Genomic DNA, 17,339 nt, shown 5'->3' on the forward strand with positions numbered 1-17,339 from the left:
ATTCTTGTATATTGTAAATTGGAAAAGAAATCAAATAAAAATTAATTTGTAGCATGGGTTTCATGTTGAAGGTCATTTTATTTTAGGTCAAAGTACCCATTGAGTGCTTCTAGGTTTTGTCATTAAGTCAAGAAGTCAAAGAAACATTGTCATATGTAAAAGACCCCATTGAGCATCTTGTAACATGTCAAAAGAATTAGTTTTTAGTCAAAAGAGTCAAAATACCACTCCAAGACCAAGTCGGCCTAGCAACAGAGAAGTCAGCCTAATTAGGGCATGTCGTCCTCCTTGGAAGCCTATATATATGAGAGCATTCGACCTCCTATGGACTCACTCACTCATTCACTCATCATTCAAGCAAAGGACAAGAAGAAGAAGGCAAGTGAAGGAAGAAGAAAGAAGGAAGACAAAGTTTTTGGGTTTTTACACACTCTCTCTCTCACTTGCGAAGGCAATCTAAGGTTTTTGCAGCTTCAAGTTCGAAGTTCTCAAGGAGCAAGGAAAGGGTAGAAGCTGGAAGAAAAGTGGACAATTTGATCTCTCATAAGGCATATAAGAAGAAGCAGCCCAAGTGAATGAAGGAGGAAGGTCTGGAAGCCCTGATTCTCCCACACGTACGAAGTTGTAGCTAGTTGCAGGGAGCCAAAAATTTCAGACCTGCTGTGGGGGCTGAAAATTTCACACCTGCGATGAGGGTCAAAAATCTGTAGTTGGGGGTTGAAGTTATCCGATGAAAGAAATTTGACCTGGTTTGAAATGGATAGAAGAAGCACATTATCAAGAAGGTTTGACTTGGTCTTGGAAGGGTATTGGTCTTGGTCTAGAGGTCTTGGAATTCATCATTTGAAAAATTTATAAGAAGAGAAAATATTTGTGGGTTTTCCTCTCAAGACGATGGGTTTTGGCCTTAGCTAACAGCCTGCATCTTGTGTCCTTGTGTACTATTGATCTTCAAGTTTTAGTAGTTGTTTGATGATAAGAACAACATAATAATAAGAAAAGAAGAAGCTAATAATTAAGAAAAGTAAAAGAACATCACAACCAGTTATCAAGTTTAAGAGAAATCACCTCTTTTGTAGCCCTCTTAATTTCTCAACATGATATCACAGGTAAGGTTAACAAAGGGCATGATGAAGATCAATACATCCTTGAACAAGTCGTTGAATTTCTCATTGAAGTAATTATCTATGTTGGCAAGTCACCTCAAGCAAGGCATCAAATCATTTAAGGATCTCCTATCATCCATCAAGAACTGTTTGACCAAGACCTCCATTACAAAGGACAAAGGATTATTCTCAACACTTACAAGTACTTTTGAAGATATAAATATATGGATAATTGACAGTGGAGCATCTAGAAATATGACAGGTGAACATAGACAACTAAAGACTCTATCGGGAGGAAAAACTTCTTATTCAGTCGAACTTGGATACAAAAAGAGTTATGCAGTAAGAAGAATTGAATCAACTTTGTTGGAGCTAGAAGATGGAGGAAACAAGCATCTCAACAACATTCTATTTGTTCTAGGTTTGAAGAAAAAATTACTTTCCATTTCATGTTTAGAATATAAAGGAGGTAGAATTTCTTTTATAGATGGAAAAGTTATGGTGAGGGATAAGGGCTCTAGCATCAACAATGCAAAAGTTATTGGGATTTGTGAGGGAAGGCTCTACAAATTACTTACATCTCCCTCTCTCAAGCCTTGATTCACATTGAAGTCTAAGCCATGTGAACTTTGGATATAAAGTTTGGACACCTTCATTACAAAATCTTACCTACTCTAAACACAACAGTGAATGGCATCCCTTAGGTAAAGGAGGATAATGAATGAATTTGTAAGGGATGTTCATTAGGGAAAAATATAAAGAAACCATTTGGAAGTAGTGCTTAAAGAGCTAAGTAAATCTTGGATCTCATTCGCTCTGATTTCTATGGTCCTATGTCTGCAAAATATCTTGGAGGTCATCTATACTATGTGACTTTCATTGTTGACCACTCAAGGAAGACTTGGATTTATCTACTTAAGTCCAAGGATGGAGTATTTGAATATTTTCAAGAATTCAAAGCAAAAGTAGAGAATCTTATAGAAAGAAAGATAAAGGTACTAAGGTCTCATAATGTTATGTCCCTGTAATACCAAGTGTATTCCCCCATTATTATTGTCATTGTAGCCCTTATTGTTATTGTTTTGCTCATGTTGTCCCCATATTGTTATTATTGTGCCCCATAGAAGCCCAATATCTTTATTGTTGTGCCCTTACATTATTATCATTATGTCAACTTCAATTATATTGTGACCCCTTAGACTCCTATATATAGAAATGAGGTTTTTTCATTTGATTTATCCAAGAATTGTTCATTTATGTAATTTAAAGAAGGTTTCCCCCTTCGAAGAGGCTAATTTTAAAGTCATTGATTTATCTCTTCTTCTATTTTGTGAGTTGGTTGCATAACATTTGGTATTAGAGATTTGGATTCTAGGGTTTCACTGCCTCAAACAGGTCCTTGTAGCATTTTCGCTATAAAAAAATTTCTACAAAGCTTCAGAAGCTGAAAAAACCCATTTGGGACGAAATCTTGATGAATGTCTTGTTCGAATTTTAGATCTTATCTCTCTATATTTTGGAAGATATGATCCAAGGAAGTTAGGGTTTTTGCAGGCTCCCAAATTCCATCTCAAATAGGCGACCTTGGGAGAATTGTCATAAATTTCTCTCTCAGCATCGGATTCGAGTTTCGTAAAAAGTGAAAAGAGGACGAACTGTAGTTTGTTGGGTATCATTTTTAGATCCAAAGGTCAAAACAGTGACATGTGGCACTTCGTACAAGTTATCTCTACAAAACAAGTATATAATCAAGTCATTATGGGAGAATGGGCATAACTCTTTCTTGGAGAATCAAATCTCGATTAGAATTGTGGGGTTGGAAAGAGGACTCAGATGGCTACCATAGGACAAAATTTTAGACCTTGGAGATCTGCAATTATAGATATACAACAGATTCAATATTGAGCTCCTACAAAGAGAAAAAAAAAGTGTGTATTTTTTAAAATTTGCATAAGTTTTGTTTGAAAAAATAATTTGAAGTGATTCAAAGGGCATAGTGAAGCATAATAATCATTAATTGATGCCCCAAAGAAAGAAAATGGAAACACCTAGTAAGCAACCCAAAATTTCTACTATGACGCATGAAGAAGAAGAAGAAATGCAACATGATATATCAAAATTATGAGACCAAGTGCAACAATTTTCACTCTCACAAAGAGTAACCAAAAATGAAATGGAAGCTAAGATGGATGGTTTGAAGAATAGCTTAAAATCATACATGGAAGGATTGAATAATGGCATGAAAGCTAATATGGATGACATGAAAGATAATATGGAAGATTTTAAGAATGGTTTAAAAGCAGACATGGAAGGTTTCAAGGAAGGTTTGACAAGGTTGCTACAAGAAATGCTTCCTAATGGTGAAAAGGTATTAGATGAAACTCATGATGAGAATAAAAGAAATATTAATCATGATTTCGTAGACTCTAACATTGGACCGAAGACCCACCATGTTCCAAAGATCGATATGCGGAAGTTTGATGGCAAGGATCTCGTAACATGGATACTACAGATGGAGCAATATTTCGATTTCCATAATGTGCAAAACACAGAAAAGGTACACATTACAACTTTATATTTGGAACTCAATAAGTTTGTATGGTATCAATGGCTTTACTCTCATAAAAAAATTGTCACTTGGTCAATTTTTACGGCGGAAAAATATAACACATTATGAGGATACACAGAGCAACACCTTATTTAGTCAATTGATAAATCTCAAACAAAAGGGTTCAATGGTGGAGCACATTGAGGACTTCCAAAAATTGAATATAAGGGTAAATGATATTCCAAAGGAGCATAGAATTGATGTGTTCATAGGGACTTTTTAGGATTACATCCAACATGAGGTTCTCCTTTGGGAACTTGATTCATTGGAAAAGGCATTTAGGTTGGCAAGAAAAATTGAAAGCAAAATTATGACAACAAGGAAGCCCAACACTCACAACTATAAAGATGGAAGTGTTGCTTCCCCTAGCCTTCCACAAGCTACAAGATTGACACCACAAAAATTGGAAGAAAAAGGAGAAGAAGGGCTTTGTTATAGTTGTGATAGCAAATACACTAAAGGTCATAACTGTGCTGAGAAGAAATTATTTTACATAGATTGTGAAGAGGAGGAAGAAAAGGAACAAGAAACATCAAAATAAGAGGATATATTTTATGCTCTTAACCTGCAAGACGATACCAGAATACCAAATATGCGAAGAAATATACCCAGAACATAGAATAGTGAGAAATAACAGCAAGTATTTTATTATTCAGAAAGCAATGTTCACTTGCCTCTTCGAGGGGGCAACCTCCAATAGAGCAGAGCTTGATTACAAAATAAGACACGATGCTCCTCACAAGGAGTCTCTATCCTTTATATAGGATTCATACATGCAATACCATGGGGCAATACCATGGTTCTTATTAATACCATCTATATAATACCATGGCCCATTTGCAACTAACTGTGGTCCCGTCATTAAATGTGAGTTAACCACTTACAATTATTAATATGGGCTTTATTGACTCTTTACTTAACTATAACTATGACTCGATCCTATTACATAAATAAGGGGGTTAGGGTGGGACCCTAACATGCCCTCCCCCATAAGAATAGTCTTGTCCTCAAGGCTGAAGCTGTGGAAACTGCTGAAGAATAGTGGCTGGTTCCCAGGTTGCATCTTCCGAAGAGGTGTCTTTCCACTTGACGAGGACTTCCTTGATCATGCGGCCATGCAGGTGCGTTTCGCGTGTGTCTAGGACCTGTTCAGGTTGGAGCCAGATTGACCTTTCTTCATCTAGTTCAGGTAGACTGGTTTGAATTCTGCAATTGTTCCCAATCACTTTCTTGAAGCATGAGACATGGAAAACTGGATGGATATTTGCAGTGGGTGGCATGATAGTTGGTGTTATACCACCATTCAGCTAGAGGTAACCACTGTAACCAGAGATGTTGCTTTTCTGAAGTAAAACACCTAAGGTAGGTTTCCAGACATTTGTTGACTGCTTCAGTTTGACCATCAGTTTGTGGATGATAGGAATTACTGAGTTGTAGTTGGGTACCTTATAGCTGGAAGAGTTCCTGCCAAAAGTTACTGGTGAAGACCGGGTCACGATCAGACACAATGGAAGTGGGCATTCCATGCAATTTGAAGATCTGATCCATGAAAGATTGAGCGACCAAAGTCGGTGTAAAAGGGTGGGGTAGGGCGCAAAAATGAGCATACTTAGAAAGTTTGTCCACAACCACCATGATGACTGACTTGTTTCCTGACTTTGGAAGACTTGTAATGAAATCCATAGAAACCTCCGTCCATATTGATGTCGGGATGGGCAATGGTTGTAATGTGCCTGGTGCTTTGATTGTTTCTCCTTTGTGGTGCTGACAAACATCGCATTCAGCTACAAAAGTAAGAATGTCCTTTTTCATGCTTGTCCAAAAAAATGATCTTTGAGTGCGAGCATACGTCTTCTGAAAGCCTGAATGTCCTGCAGTGGGAGATGAGTGCAACTCCGCCAAAATGCAGCTTTTGAGGGTGGATGTTGGTGATATTACGACTCTATCCTTGTAGCGAAGAATCTCATCCTGCCACGAGTAGCCCTCTGTGGAATTTGGATCCGCCTGCAATTGAGTAATGAGTTGGGAGAGCCAGGGATGTGAAAACCATTCCTTGCAAGCCTCTTCAATCCATTCTGGAATGGGAAGGGAAATTGCGAGCAGGGTACTTTCCTCCTCAAATTGGCGAGATAATGCATCTGCTACAATATTTTCACGCCCTTTCTTGTAAATTGTCTCATAATCATATCCCAGCATTTTGGCGAGCCGTTTATTTTGTTGTGGTGAGGATAGGCGTTGCTCCAAAAAATATTTAAGGCTTTGATGGTCTGTGCGGATTTGGAAGCGTCGCACTAATAAGTATGGTCGCCAGGTATCTACTGCATGTAAGATGGCCATCATCTCCTTCTCATAGGTATATTGTCCCATATTTTTCCCACTTAGTTGTTGGCTTGTGAAGGCCAAGGGTCAACCTTCCTACATTAAGACCACCCAATACCCATACCTGAAGCATCATATTCAATGACAAAAGATTTGGTGAATTCGGGTAGTGCTAAGACAGGAGTGGAACACATGGAATTTTCGAGAGCTGTAAAGGCCTTTTGTGCTTCATCATTCCAGAGGAATGAATTTTTCTTGAGGATTGAGTGAGGGGCGTTGCAATGCAACCATAATTGCAGACAAATTTGCGATAGTAGGCCGTGAGACCCAAAAATCCTCTCAGGCTCTTCAAGGTCTTAGGTTGAGGCCAATCCTGCATTGCTTGGATCTTTTTAGGGTCCACCCTGACACCTTCACGCCCCACAATGTGGCCCAAATATTCAACTTCTTCCATGCCAAAAGAACACTTGGACTTCTTAACAAATAATTTATGCTCGCTGGGCAGTTGCAAGAGCAGATCTACATGCTGAAGATGTGCAGCCCAAGTGCGACTGTAGATGAGGATGTCATCAAAGAAAACAAGGACAAATTTTCTGAGATATGGTTTGAGCAGGTGGTTCATAAGGCTCTGAAAAGTGGATGGGGCATTACAAAGACCGAATGGCATGACCAGGAACTCATAATGGCCTTCATGAGTTCGGAAAGCAGTCTTTGGAATGTCGACTTCTTTCATGCGAATTTGGTGGTAGCCTGAGCGAAGATCAAGCTTAGTGAAGAATTGAGCCCCATTTAGTTCATCCAGCAAATCATCAACAACCGAGATGGGAAATTTATCTTTGACTGTCAACTTATTAAGGGCCCTGAAGTCTGGACACATATGCCATTCCCCATATTTCTTGAGCACCATGACCACTGGTGATGAATAAGGACTAATGTTGGAACGAATGACACCTGCTTCCAAAATTTCCTTGATTAATTTTTCTATTTCATTCTTTTGGGCAAACGGATATCTATATGGGTGCACATTTGGTGGTTGGGCCCCTGCGACCAAAGTGATGATTTGATCATGTTCTCCTCTCGAGGGTGGAAGCTCCTGAGGCTTGTCAAAGAATAGAAAATGGTTATTTAAGATATGTTGCATCTCAGGATGAATCTGAAGAGAATTGGGTTCAAAGGCCTGGATGGAATTAAATTGAGCTATAACTCCATGATGGCCCTTTTTTAACAATTTTTCCATCCGATGTGAGCTGATGATAGAGGGAGCTCCCACTTGGAGTCTGCGGAGGGTATGTGTGTGGTTGTTCTACTTAAAGCTCATATATAACTCCTGAAAATCCACTGTGATTGGGCCAAGTGTGCGAAGCCATTCAACACCTAGGACAATGTGGCACCCTCCCATGTGCATGGCAAACATGTGGGTCTTTTAATTGATAATCCCCCATTTGAAGTTTGACATTTTCACAGCGGCCTTCACATTTCATTATTCCCCCATCAGCAATTTGGACCTGGAAGTTAGAAACTGCTCGGACAAAACAATGCACTGCTTCCGCGACTCTTTGATGGATAAAATTATGTGTACTTCCACTATCAACCAAGACTACTACTAGTCGATGCTTAATAACACCTCTGATTTTGAAAGTTTGAGGCGAAGAAATCCCTACCAAAGCATGTAGTGAGATAACTGGTTCTTTAGGTACATTGTCTTGTTGGTTGTCCTCTTCTTTCTCCTATGGTTGCTCAAGTGGTGGGGCTTCCTCCGATTCACTGTGATCAGTAGCATCAATTTGAAAAAAATTGGGCTCCTTGCATTTATGCCCGGGGGAGTATTTCTCATCATAGTAGTAACATAATCCTTGCTTTCTTCTTTCCGCCATTTCTGCTAGTGACACCTTTTGAACCTTGAGTGTCTGGGTAGTGCTTTTAGCCTGTGGGGGGCAACCATTGGTGATAAAATTTGGGCGATTGGACTGGGCCGCCAATGCACGTTCAACTTCACAAGCTATCCTGCAGCCATGAGCTAGGGTGGTGCAGTCGGATGTGGGCTTGTATGGCTTCTTTAAGACCACTGAAAAAACATTCCGTGTAGAACTCATCTTGTAAACCTCCAGTGCGGAAAGCTAAGGCTTCAAAGGCTGCAATATATTCATTCACTATTCCTGTCTGCCTGAGCTTAGTGAGACGACCCAAAAAGTTAGATTCATGGTCAAAGTGATCCATGAGAGATTTTTTGAATGTATCCCACGTCAAGGGCCTTCCATAGCAACGTTGATGCCATTACCACCATTGCCATCTTTTATTGTCCAAGTACATGATACCCACACTACGCTGAGTTGCATTATCTAGGATGTAATTCAGTGTGAAATATTGCTCCATTTGTGCTATCCATGTGGCTAGGTTAGAGCCATCAAATTTATACATGTCCAACTTCGGAGGTCACAGATGGGATGGTTGGGGGGTGCCAAAGAGGTGAAGAGACTGGCTAGACTCACCCTCACTGTTTTCATTGCCAACATATGCCTCCTCGCGTGCCTCCACCTTGCCCTTAGAGAGTGCTATAGTTATTTCCTTCAGCTACGCTTGGATGTCTTTCAAGGATGATTCAAGGTTGTCCATCCTCTCATTCGCCATAGCTTGATTTCTAGTTTGTACCATGCACCGAGCCGATTTACTTGAAATCCCGAATTTTTTTGGCACTAACAATTGAATGGAACCACCTTGCTCAACTCGTCGTCCTGATTCTTATGGGCTAAGTCACCAATAAGCACCCCGGGGGGTCTTAGATTTTTTATTTTTTTACTCCTAATGGAGTTTTACTCCTTGCTTAGTAATACTGTAGTCACCGAATCCCGGAAATGTCAATGCTTCCAAAAGTCCTGTGAAAATCACGCCCAGGTATAGGAACCCACACAACTACTCAGATTTGGATGGCGGATCTGAGAAATTTGAATGGCCGATCTGATAGATCTAAACGACAGAACTGATTGTTGCTGCTGCTGCAAAACCCCACTTGCGAGATCTGATCTGGCAGAGATTATGCGTGATACAGAGATAGAGAAGGGAACTATGGTCTCCAAGAGTGTCAAGTGCTACAAATCGCAATATACATAAGGGTTTGACAGTAGTACTTGGCCCAATTTTTCAGGGCACTAACCAAGGAGGATCAACCGTACCCTTAACCATACAACCCGACTACCCTATCGTACGGGCGAGTAATCTCTCTGAGTGTTGTTCTCGGTATACTATAGCAGCAAGACGGCTGACTATTTATCTATGGCGAGGTTTCAAGGGAGCTAGGGGGCTTCCGATATACCCAGAGGGTACTTGGAAGACAGTTCGTGGGCGGTTCTGTCTAATGCGCTACTACTCGAAGGGGTACCCACAGGGGTTACAAGGGAGTCCAACAAGCGTGACCACCTCTTGTATTTCCTATGTGCATGCCCCCCCAAATCCGCAGGTTTATGTGCTCAATGACAGATCCTGTGGTTTAAAGACGCTGGAACACGTTTCTAGCCAAAAAAAAATTTGCTTAACAAAAGGAGATCCCATCGGCCCTGGAAAATGCTCTGGTACCACTTGTTATTCTTTTAACCTGCAAGACGATACCAGAATACCAAATATGTGAAGAAATATATCCAAAACATAGAACAGTGAGAAATAACAACAAGTATTTTATTATTCAGAAAGTAATGTTCACTTGCCTCTTCGAGGGGGCAACTTCCAATAGAGCAAAGCTCGATTACAAATAAGACACGATGCTCCTCGCAGGGAGTCTCTATCCTTTATATAGGATTCATACATGCAATACCATGGGGAAATACCATGGTTCTTATTAATACCATCTATCTAATACCATGGCCCATTTGCAACTAACTATGGTCCCGTCATTAAATGCGGGTTAACCACTTACAATTATTAATATGGACTTTATTGACTCTTTACTTAACTATAACTATGACTCAATCCTATTACTTAAATATGGGGGTTAGGGTGGGACCCTAACAATATACACCAGGAACCAACCCTAGTGAAAGAAGAAATGAATCCGAACATATCTTGTAATGCATTGGCAGGAATTACTACTCCCTAGACTCTCAAGATAGAAGGACATATCAAGAAGAAAAAGGTAATAGTGTTGATTGATCTGCAATGGAGCAGATTAGTAATGTTGTGCCAATTCCCCATTCAGAATAAAACCCAAGATTCTTATCATTTTCTTATCAAGTGCTTAAGGATTCAATATTTTTGTTTAATTAACTGATTCCCATGAGGGTTTCTTATGTAAATGTTAGAAACAATTCAACATAAAGCATATGTTGAATAGTAGAAAAATAATAGAAAAGAACATCAAAATACAACACATAGCAAGCACATGATAAAGGAGTTCACCCCTCATGGGTTACGTCTCCTTGGTCCAGCTTCCAATGGCTTGGCCCTCTCTATTATGCTCAAATTACAACAAACGTGTGTTTACAATGGTCAGATGCCTCTGAAACTTGTCTCAATGAGTTTAGAATCCTAAAAAATGGCTAGCTAGCCTCTTTTTTGATCCAATTTGGATAAGAACTGAAGAAGTTATGGCTTCTCCTAGTTCTACCACTATTTGTTCCACAAAATGCGCCAAAACTGATATAATCTCACAATTCGCTCCAAAATCCGCTAACTGAGCGAGAATTTGCTTGTTCCGTGGGCCATAACCTGTCAGCCATATCGCAAATCACAATCAGTGGAGTCACGCGGTCTTATGGACTGTGAACTAGGCAGGCGATATGTGATTGCGATACAACGGACCCGCCGAGAGTATTAAACTTAACATATAAATTATCACATCCGGAAACCCAATCACAAATTGCAATCGACACTTTCCATTGGCGGATATCAAAGTCCATACCTCTACGGACCCACTGGGATTATCCAACCTAGTCCATAAAATATCGCGTCCAGAGCCCCATTGCAAATCGCAATCAGCATTTTCCCTCGGCAGATATTAAAGTCCATACAACTGGGATATCAGCAAACCCGCCAGGATATGAAATATAGTGTATAACATATCGCATCTGGGGACCTTTCGCAATCAGTGGAGTATCGAGGGTAACATAAATATCAGCGGGGTTTTGCGATATGTGATTGCGATTATCGCAACCCAACCTGCCAAGGGTTGATTCTTAACCTATGTTCTCAGTTTTTCCCTGACATGCGACATGCGAGACACAGTGGTAACTTGCCACTTGGCACTTCCCCATTCGCTGGGACTTTTCCATGTCATCCAATCCTGCCACGTGTCCAAGTCAAACTTGAACTTTGACTTGCTATACGTTCTGCATATGAGCTCGAATTTGAGTGTCGTTTGCACCATTGGATTCAGAATGACAAGCTCTTCGATCTGAATCTGAGTCTGAAAAAATTATGACACTTTGATCTTTTAGCATAAACTTGAGCACCTGATCATTGATTGATTCAGGTAGTACCAATAATTTTATTCATTGTAAGATTGCCAAGGAATTGAATTGCTTCCTATATCCAACACCAGAGTGTCAAGTGATAGTTGCAAATGGAGGAACCATAATTTGCTCTGGAAAGTGCCATAATATCAAGTTATCCATGGAAGAATATATATTGAATAGTCCAATTCTTTCCATTCCAATGGGTGGTGTTGATGTTGTACTAGGAGTCCAATGGCTACAACCTTTGGGTACAATAGCTTTTAATTTTCAAGAACTTTTTTTGATTTTTTTTTGGGGAAGGAAAGAAATTTGAATCGAGGGGTATCGCAAGGAAACCAATAAGAGGTAATCATCTCTAATGGCAAGTAAAAGCTTCTAAATAAAGAACAACATGGCATAATTGCCCAATTATGTTCACTGGAGGTTCCCACATCGAAATCATTTATTTCTTCCGATATCAAAAAAGTCTTGGACAATCATCCCAAGGTATTTGAGACTCCCAAAGGCATCCCACCTATTCATAATCATGACCATGCTATTCATTTGATTCCAGGAAGTGTTCCTCCAAACATCAGGCCTTACAGATATCCATATGCCCAAAAGAGTGAAATTGAGCATATGGTTGCAGAAATGCTAGAAGCTGGTATAATTCAACCTAGTCAAAGTTATTTCTCTGTTCCAGTAGTATTGGTGCACAAAAAGGATGGATCATGGCACATGTGTTTGGATTATAGGGAGCTCAATAAGCTCATTATTAAAGATAAATTTCCCATTCTAGTCATTGATGAATTATTGGATGAATTGCATGGAGCAATTTACTTCACCAAGTTGGACCTTTGTTCAGGATATCATTAAATCAGAATGAAGACTGAAGACATTCTAAAAACAACATTTAGAACTCATGAGGGTCATTATGAATTCTTGGTCATGCCTTTTGGCCTTACCAATGCCCCTTCTACATCTCGAGGTTTAATGAATTCCATTTTCAAACCCTTCCTTAGAAAATTTGTGTTAGTATTTTTTGATGATATACTAATCTACAACAAGTCTTGGAAGGATCATGTTCAACATGTTAACAGGGTGCTCAAACTATTGGAGGAGAGACAATTATATGCAAAAACCTCCAAATGTTTCTTTGGAGTACATGAGGTGGAATATCTCAGTCATATTGTATCTCATGAAGGTGTAAAGGTAGACCCTAGCAAAATTAAAGTCATTAAGGAATGGAAAATGCTCACACCCATAAAGCATTTGCTAGGATTTCTTGGGTTGATAGGGTATTATCAAGTTTGTTAAGAATTATGCGAGAATAGAAGCACATCTAACAACATTACTGAAGAAAGATGCATTTTCCTGGACTCAAGAAGCAATGATGGCCTTTGAACATCTTAAAGAGGCAATGTGCCAAGGACTGGTATTAGCTACATCAGACTTCACAAAAACCTTTATTGTGGAATGTGATGCCTTGGGAAATGGAATTGGTGTTGTTTTAATGCAAGAAGGAAGACCCATTGCTTTTGAAATTCGTCCAATCAAAGGAAAGTATCTGGAGCTATTTATGAGAAGGAAATGTTGGCAATACTACATGCACTTAAGAAATGGCGACCTTGCCTAATGGGAAGACACTTCAAGCGAAAAATGGATCATGATAGTCTTAAATACTTTTTAGAACAAAGATTATCTTTAGAAGAGCAACAAAAATGGGTCACAAAGATATTGGGTTATGACTTTGAAATCATCTACAAAAAAGGGAAGTAAAATGTTGTTGCAGATGAACTCTCAATAAAGGATGAGGATGTGGAAGCATTGCTTTGTGTCGTTTCTATTATCCAACCAGATTGGATAAATGAAGCAAGGGATGAATGGAAGAATGACAAAGAATTGTGGGCACTCATTCAAAATTTGCAGCAAGATCCTAGTACATCTGACACATTTAGCTAGAAAAATGATTTGTTATGGTACAAAGATCACTTATACCTCTGTAATAATTCCCAAATCAAACAAAAAATCTTCTAGAATTGCACACCTTTCCATTATGAGGGCGCTCAGGATTTTTAAAAACTTATCATAGGGTTAAGAAGGAAATTTTTTGGGATGGGCTTAAATCTGATATTCAAAAGTTTGTGGTGGAATGTTTGGTTTGCCAACAAAATAAAGTTGAAACAATTAAGATCACAGGTCTATTACAACCTTTATCCATTCCAAGTTAACGTTGGGAGGAGGTTTCAATGGATTTTATCACGGGTCTACCCAAGTCCGAAGGAAAGAGTGTCATCTTGGTGGTAGTTGATAGACTTACCAAGTATGCACACTTTTGTGCATTATCTCATCCATTTAAAGCCAGTGCAATTGCTACTGCATTTATGGAAACAATACAAAAGCTACATGTAAGCCCAAAGATTTTTGTAAACAACAGAGATCCCATTTTCACTGGAAATTTTTGGACATAATTATTTTCTTGTTTGGGTACTCAGATAGCTCATAGCTCATCTTATCATCCTCAATCTGATGGGAAAAGTGAGATAGTGAACAAATGTTTGGAAGGATATCTTCGTTGCTTTGTAACTGATAAACAAACACAATGGGTCAAGTGGTTGCCTCTGGATGAATGGTGGTATAACACTTCCTTCCATACTGCAGCAAAAATGACCTCATTTATGGCACTTTATGGATATCATCCACCGTCCATCACATCATATTTAAGAGAAAAATCTAAGGTTCAAGCAGTCGAAGATCACATCGAGCATCAACAACAAGTTCTTCAACTCTTAAAGGATAACCTCACTTTGGCGCATAATAGAATGAAACAACAGGTAGATCAACATCGCAACGAAAAAAGTTTTGATGTAGTTAACTGGGTATTTCTACGCCTACAACCATACAAACAAATGTCCCTCAAGCAAGATAAGAAGGATAATAAATTATCACCAAAGTATTATGGTTCGTACAAGGTGTTGCAAAAGATTGGTACTATGGCATACAAATTGGAGCTTCCTGCATCTTCCCAAGTGCACCCAGTTTTCCATGTTTCATGCTTAAAGAAGGTTATAGGTGACAAGCTCCCGGTTCAAACAATATTTCCAAAACTTGACAAGGAAGGAAAAATCATATTGGAACCTTAAGCAGTCACAAAAACAAGAACTCGACAGCTACGAAATCGATCAATTTCAGAGTATATCATCAAGTGGAAGAACTTACCCACTGAATATTCCACATGGGAGGATGAGAATTTTATACAGAAGCATCTATAACTACTCAAGCATTGAGGACAACACTTTTTTGAAGGAGAGGGGCATGTTAGGTCCCTATCATACTAGCGTATTCCCCCATTATTATTGTCATGGTAGTCCTTATTGTTATTGTTGTGCCCTTACATTATTTTTGTTATGTCGACCCTGATTATATTGTGACCTTTAGACTCCTATATATAGAAAGGAGGTTTTGTCATTTGAATCATCCAAGAATTGTTCATTTATGTAATGTAAAGGAGGTTGCCCCCTCGAAGAGGCTAATTTTGAAGTCATTGAACTATCTCTTTTTCTATTTTGCGAGTTGGTTGCATAACAGATAAGGGAGGAGAATACACATCGAAGTGACTTATAGCTTTATGTCAGGAGGCTAGAATTAAGAGGGAGTTGATAGTTCTATATAATCTAGAACAAAATGGAGTAGCAGAAAGGAAAAATCATATAATTGAAGAAAGTGCGAGAGCAATGTTACATGATCAAGACTCAAGAGTTACCTCAGTTTTTGTGGTGTGAGGCATCGAAAACAACTATATATATTCAAAAGCGAAGTCATCATAGATCACTTGACAACATGACTCTTGAAGAAGCATTTATTGGAAAGAGACCATTTGTAGATCATTTCTGAATATTTGGTTGCCTTGTCTACATTCACATTCCAAAAGATAAAATAAAGAAATTGGATCCTACAAGCTTGAAGGGCATATTTGTTGGCTATAGTAACTATTCAAAGGCATATAGTATCTACATAAAGGAGGGGAACTGAATTGAAGGAAGCAGAGATGTGATCTTTGATTAAAGCATTGCATATAAGAAGTCTAAAGATCTCTTGATCAATTTTGATGATGAAGAACTACCTACATTTGAAGAATGTCCAAGAGAAGAAGAAGAAGATTCCAATCATGAAGAAGAAGGTCCCAGTGAACCCGTGCAACAAGTCATAATCCTTGAAAGTCAAAAGAGACATATTTGGTTAAATTCTACTCTTCAAGAAGTAGAAGGACATGTTGCAACTAAAGGTACATTTAGGGAAAGCAAGAAGCCTAAAAGGTATTCAAGATATGTCGCCTATATGACAAAGTTAATTGAAGTAGAACCATCCACCTTTGAAGAAGTTGTCAATCATCAAGAATGGAAAGATGCTATGAATGAAGAATATCAATCAACAATGAAAAATGGAATTTGGGAAATCGTACCTAGGCTGAGAGACAAATCCATGATAACTTCCAAATGGCTCTACAAGATTAAGTATGCAGGAGATGGAAGCATTGACAAGTACAAAGCAAGGTTTGTGCCTAGGAGTTTCTCTCAACAAAAATACATCGATTATGAAGACATTTGCACCTACAATTAGATACACAACTATAAGTTTGTTGGTCTCTTTGGCAACATCTATGGTATGGAACATCCATCAAATGGATGTCAAAACAACGTTCTTGAATGGTACCATTGATGAAGAAGTGTATCTCGAACAACCCTTGGGATTAGATGTACATGATAGAGAAACTCATGTCTGTTGGTTTAAGAAGGCACTTTATGGCCTCAAGCAAGCCCCAAGGGCTTGGTATGTGAGGATGGACACATATCTATAAATATTGGGCTTTTCGAACAATTATGATGATCCAAATATTTATATCAAGGTAATGAAGGATGAACTAGTGATAATTCTTCTATATGTGGATGATCTTCTCATAATCAGTGTGGAAGGTCATATTCAAGAATGTAAGAGACAATTAGCAAAAAAATTTGATATGAAGGACCTAGGGTTGATGCACTATTACTTAGGGTTGGAAGTTTGGTAGAGACTCGGTGAAATATATGTAGGTCAAGGAAAGTATGTGATTAATATGTTGCAAAGGTTTGGCATGATGGATTGCAAACCTCTGACAACCCCCAAGATCATAATTTGAAGAGGTTAAGAAGTTTTGATTCAAGCCCTGTGGATCCTACAAGTTATAGACAATTAGTTGTCTCTTTGATGTATCTTGTGAACATTCGACTAGACATTTTTTTTGTAGTGAATATTCTTAGTCAGTTTCAGATAGAGCCTAAACATGACCACTGGATAGTAGCCAATCATATATTAAGATATCTGCAAGAAACAATACATTATTGCCTTGAGTATGATAGAAAGAATGATATCCAATTGATAGGACATACAAATTCTGAAAGGGGAGGCAGTGAGATAGATGGAAGAAGCACTACTAGAGAATGTTTTAGCTCAGGATCCTTTATGATCTCATGGATGAGTAGAAAGCAATAATCAATAACCTTGAAGTTGAATACATTGCAGCATTTGAAGTTAGTAGAGAAGTTGCCTGGTTGAGGAAGTTGTTATCCAATCTATTTGAAGGACCGATGGACCCTACTATTATACATTGTGACAACACCAGTTGCATCAAGTTGTCTGAAGACCCCGTATTTCATGGAAAGACGAAGCACATAAACAACAAGTATCATTACATACGAAAATTGGTGCAATATGGGGTGTTGTAGCTACATTATATTTCCACCGATGAGCAGGTAGCTGATATTTTAACAAAATCTCTTCCTAATAAGAAGTTTGTGTATTTGAGGAACAAGCTTGGATTGGTTGATATCTCCTCCCTAGTTGAGAGGG

The sequence above is a fragment of the Pinus tabuliformis genome, chromosome X (assembly GCF_031772625.1).
Source record: "Pinus tabuliformis cultivar Carrire ecotype Pingquan chromosome X, CPIR1, whole genome shotgun sequence".
NCBI lineage: Eukaryota > Viridiplantae > Streptophyta > Pinopsida > Pinales > Pinaceae > Pinus > Pinus tabuliformis.